Genomic DNA, 6,140 nt, shown 5'->3' on the forward strand with positions numbered 1-6,140 from the left:
TTTGTTTTTAAAAAATATTTTCAACTTCAAAATTCACCCCTACCCTCGACCCATCCCCCTACCAGGCCCCCCCTCCCCCAAAAAAAATTTAAGTTTGTTTTTTAAAAAATATTTTCAATTTCAAAAATTAGTTTCTACTATAGTAAAAATAAAAGATATTTCTCAAAAACATTTTTCATTCATAAATCAAACACTAAAAATCTTTTCCGGAAAATATTTTCTAGTCACCAACCAAATATGAGAAAATAAGTCAAAAATCAACTTGTTTTCCAGAAAATCCAGGAAAACATTTTCCTTCATACCAAACACACCCGAAAAACATTTTACCCAACCAAACATGAGAAAATTGAAAAACATTTTTCGAAAAATGTTTTCCTTCATACCAAACACACTCTATTTGTCCTTTTTTTCCCTCTCCTTCGAGTCAATATCTTTTGATGTTATTTTGCTGGGTTTTGTGTCTTGTGTCGAAAGAAATCCACTAATGTTATAACAAGTGGAAGAGAGCTGGCCTTTTTTTCATATATAATTTTTTTTAAAAAAGCTACTCATACAAATAAAATAAAATAAAACTATTTGTACGAATACAATCTAAAATAAAACTACTTGTACAAATAAAATCTAAATAAAACTACTTGTACAAATAAAATCTAAAATAAAACTACTTGTACAAATAAAATCTAAAATAAACCTACTTGTACAAATAAAACAAAAAACTACTTAAATAAATGAATATAAAATTAAAGGAAAAAGGGACTCAAACTTCGGAGAGTTGGCAAAATAGCCACTCTCCAAACTTAATTGAACATTAAGACAAAAGTCTTGAATAATTTGTGGTATACCCACTATTAATGACATCATCCACATGCCCCAATTGGCTCATACAAAAGACCTCCCTAAGTTTTCATATCTCCACTTTGGTCCCCCCTTCTTTTCCAACTAATTTGGAATAAGATATATTCGTATTTGTTAAAAAGTATATTAACAAAAAAGAAAAAAACCAAACGGGAAAGAAGAGCAGCTCGTTTTGCTGCTGTTGAAACTGACAATTCCAGTGAGTTTTCCAGCCAAAATATCAATTTCCAAGGTAAAATCATCATCATCTCCTACTCCATATTCATGTTTACTCCATTTTCTTTCAAAAACAAAGCTTCCAAATGATTTTCCCTCCATTTTAGAAATTTGAGAAATCTTCCATAATAAACACTTAATAACTCATTATAGATTCATTTTAGTAGTTTAAAAGCATTAAAAATCTGTTTCGCCATTGCAGGAGCTGCATTTTGAAGCACGATCTTATTCAATCACGTTTTTGTGTGGATGTCGTACTTTATCGATCGTTAACGACTGATACTGTAATCTAGTATCTATCTTTGTAGTCTATAATGACAGTAGCTGAATTTGTTGTTGCTTGTGGTGATTATATGGAAGTATGGGAGGAGACTCCTAAAAGCTAGAATTGGAAATCTTATAGTAAGACGACAGTGCCCATTGCGTTGTGTCGCAATGGTTCATATGATGATATGATTGCAAGCGTAATTGAGGCCGATGAGTTAACTTGCGAGCCAAATGACTTAGTGATTAGCTATGAAATGAATGGGAGGGGAAAAATACATCCCACATTCATAAAAAATGATAGGCACATGAGCTTATACATGTTAGTATTGGTATTGATGGCTCTAGGCCTACATTGAGGATAAACGTCAATGTGAGGCCTCTAATTAAACCAACAAATTCATTTAATGGCGACAATGACTCGATTGGAAAAGAAATATTGTGTGATCATTCAAAGGAGAGCTTGGGTGATAATTCAAATGAGAGTTTGGGTGATCATTCAATGAATATACATGATGAGCCAACTAATGTGGAAAATCAGCCAGAAGATGCGGAAGATCCCGAACCCGAATGTTGTGAAGAAATGCAGGTACAGAGGAATTGGGATCACAATCCATCCATTCCTTCTTTGATGGAACTAATTTATGTATAAACCAAACTTTCAGTAAGAAGAATGAGTTGCAATTGTTATTAGTCGAAGCGGTGGCAACAAAGTCTTTTGATTTTGCTACTATGAAGAGTTGTACTAAATACTTAAAGGTGAAATGTGTATCTTGCAATTGTGCATGGATGTTGCGGGCGAGGAAATATGAGTGTTCATATAGATTTCGTCTCTATAACTATAAGTACATTGGCGAACATAGTTGTGGCGTTGAACATGCCAACAGTAGCCATAGAAAAATTTCAATCAAATTCATTGCTTCACTTTGTGTAAATATGTATCGTGATGGCAAGGTCCAAATGTTAAAGAGATTCAAAGAGATATGTTTAATTCCTTTCTTTGTAGTCCAAACTATTGAAAATGTTGGAAGGGTGGTGTGGTTGCTAAGGAAATGATCCGAGGGACAACGGAGAACGGATATTCATGCTTACCGGCTTTTTCCTACATGTTCGAGACATTTAATGTTGATTCTAGTCATTGTCTCATGGTAAACGAGGATAGTCATAGGTTCATGTATTATTTCTTGGCCTTTGGTGCTTGCATTAAGGGATTTGCCCACATGAGAAATGTAATTGCGGTTGATGGCACTTATTTACATGGTAAATACGAGGGCGTGTTGTTGAGCGTTGTTGCACAAGATACAGAGAATCGTGTTTATCCAATTGCCTTTTGTGTCATGGACAAAGAGAATGATGCATCTTGGACATTCTTCTTTGATAAATTGAAGGAGATTGTGGTCGATGAACCAGATTTGTGTTTTATCTCCGATAGACAGAAGAGTATCGCCAACGATATTGTGAACGTTTACAATCATGCTCATCACGGATATTATATAAGGCACCTTAGTGAAAATCTCCGCGTAAATCATCATTGTGGAGATTACCTTTATCTTTACTACAATGCGGCAATGGCTTATTCTTTGGAGGAGTTTGACAATCATTTTGTAGAATTCAAGAACAAATGCCCCGCTGCAACCGTCGTCCTTGAGCATGATATTGGTTTTGAGAAGTGGAGCAGGACACATTTTCTATTTTTTAGTGTATAAAAAGAAGGATTCATGAACTCTTCTATATTCTTATTCTATTTTATAATACTTAAACATCTCTTTTTATTATGTCTCAAGCATCTCAAACATCCAATGCAAAAAAATCTTACGTTTGTCGTTGTGGTAATTTAGCTATGTTGAGGACGTCACACACCGATACGAACGCTTTAACTATGCAATTGGTGCATGCTCTTTTTTTAAGTGGCTTGAAAATGATTCATCAATGAGCAGCCCATCAAGATTGAGTCCGGAACTCGAGACATCAAACTTTCAAAGCGTTACCAAATTTCAAATCTTAGAAAGGCTTCGAAACTCCGAAGAAAATAGGAATTTTCTATTGAGTTTATTCAAAGAGGCCGAAGAGCAGAGAGATCACTTTAAAGGATTGCTAAAAGACACCGAAATAGATAGGGATCAACTAAAACAAAAGTTGATATTGGCTGAAGAAAAAGAGGAAGGCCTAAAAATTATATTGTATGGTTTGTTGTTAGTCGTTGCTTTTTGGAAATGTGTAACAGGGATGCAGTAGTACAATCTTATATCTTTTACTCATGTAGTAGTACAATCTATTAATAAAATGAAGTCTTTTTGGAATTGGTAAGACAATGCATTATATATACAATTTAAAGTCCATAATTGGGAACAATATCCATCAAAACAAAAATAACATTTGCATGATCCAACTGTCTTAATCATCAACCACCAAAAATCAACCATTTAAAAAATCAACTGTCTTAATTATGTACCCACTTCAAAAACCAATTGTCTTAGTATTCAACCACCAAAAACTAATTATCTTAAAAACTAATTGTCTTATCATTAACACAAAAAACCAACCATTTCAAAAACCAATTGTCTTAAACTAACTTCAAAAACCAATTGTCTTAATAAACCAATATCACAAATACCTTACTCATCACCATTTAACTCACTATTGAGCTTCATAACAATACACATCACGTCCAATGAATTTTCATCACTGCCTTCATCTACTTTCTCTTCTAGCTTCTCCTGTTCTTTTTCTTCTTCCTGCAATTCGATTTGCTCCTCTTTTTTTCTTGTTCTTTGTTCTGTTCTTTTTCTTCTTCCTGCAATTCGATTTGCTCCTCTTTTTTTCTTGTTCTTTGTTCTGTTCTTTTTCTTCTTCCTGCAATTCGATTTGCTCCTCTTTTTTTCTTGTTCTCTGTTCTCTTCGATCTTCTCCTCTTCTTTTTGTTCTTCTTCCTTCTCTTCGATCTGCTCCTCTTCTTTTTATTCTTCTTTGTTCTCTTCGATATGCTCCTCTTTTTTTTCTTCTTGTTTCTTCTCTTCCAACTTCTCTTCAATTTCTTCTTCGTTCTCTTCCATTTTCTCCTTCTCTTTCTTCATCTTTTTCAGCCATTTTCTCCTCCTCTTGTTCATTAACTTCTTATGAAAAGTATTCATCAACTGCAACAAGATCTTTATCGACTATTGCTAATGGAAGTATTTCATCATCATCAACTGCAACACCATCTTTATCAACTGTTGGTGTTGTATAGTCTTCATTAATTGCTGCAAGATCAGTGGCTTAGCATTCTTACAAATAAATTATTTCACGCAAATAGTATATAAATTAGTCTACCTTCATTTTTCTTGTTCTTTTGAGCTCTCCTCAATTTCTCATCTCGTATGAAAGCAACAACTTCCATCATTGATAGTTCAAGGGATGCGATACGCTTACACAAATTATCATCTTTATTTTTCTGTCCACTCGAAATAGAATTCTCACAAGGTTGGTTGGAATTATTCTCACCCAATATTTCATCCTCTTCGTTCTCTACTGCAGAAGTGAGGACAGTGACACCTTTCAAATTGGCCTTTAAGGCATCAATAATTGTGTCCTTCACTTCGTCCGTATATGCCTTTAATGTTGCGATATAATTTTGTTTTGTCTCACGAACAGTAGGTACGAGGTATGGATGCACAACCTACAAAATAAAATATAAATAGTACAAGACCTTCACTAATTTACAACTATTGCTAGATAATAATAAATAAGTTTGTACCTTTGTACTTCTCCCTTTGTACTTAAATGGATCACCTTTGACAATGTTATCGCTCTTTGCCGTGTGCCATCTAAGTAAACGGGGAATTGGCAGAGGAGAATCCAAGGACTTCTTTGCAGAATTATCAAGATGAGGAAAAGCCTCATATATTCAAACCTGAAATGAATAAAATAACAAATAAATAAACAGAGACTATGAAATACTATAAAATATATAAGAGTTTAATATTAATCAAGTCCATAATTGATAATAATTACCAGAAATGCCCAGGGGAAGCCATACAAAACATACAATGCATTTCCTCTTTCCTTGTACACTTCACTTTGTTTCTTCAAATTAATTTTGTTCTTCAAATACTTCACTGTTAAATCAAAACACTCTTTCCCCCATGGATAACTCTTGAAAAAAATCTAAATCATCGACCATCTTAATGTGGTTTGAATCCACAATCTTAGATCGATCATGGGCAAGCAACATTGAGTGGATGAACCAAACTAAAGAGCACTTCAACTTCTGCTCCTTATTCAATCTGGTACCCTTAATCAAACTCATCAACTTTGTATCACTTATATTCATATTCTTGGTTACTTTATAGTAAAATTTCTCACCTTTCTGAAGCATTTTTTTCATTTTTGCATCACGGGGTATGCTGAGCAATTCAGCCCTGTAATCAATGCAAACTCTTTTATGTCACGACCCAATTTCTCGAGTCATGATGGCACCTACTATACCCCACCAGTAGGTAAGCCAACCCATAACCCAGAACATCAAGCAATGAGCGTAAGGGCAGAAACTAACGAAAACAATAATCTAAACAAGGATAAGAAGGCGGAAACAAACCAAAATAAATATATACAGAAATCTCTTCCAGAACCTGGAAGTCACTAGTACAAAGCTATCTAATAAAGAGTACAAGTCCCAAAAGTGGACCACAACAAAGCGTGTCTCAAGGCAACAAGACTAGCTAAAATAAAAGAATGAGAAAAGACAAACCCAAAACGCCAAGTGCTCGCCCTCGTCTCCGAATCACAACTGCAAAAGAAGGCTAGAACTACCATCGTTGGTAACTGGT

This window comes from Solanum stenotomum, chromosome 5, assembly GCF_019186545.1.
Source record: "Solanum stenotomum isolate F172 chromosome 5, ASM1918654v1, whole genome shotgun sequence".
Taxonomy (NCBI): domain Eukaryota; kingdom Viridiplantae; phylum Streptophyta; class Magnoliopsida; order Solanales; family Solanaceae; genus Solanum; species Solanum stenotomum.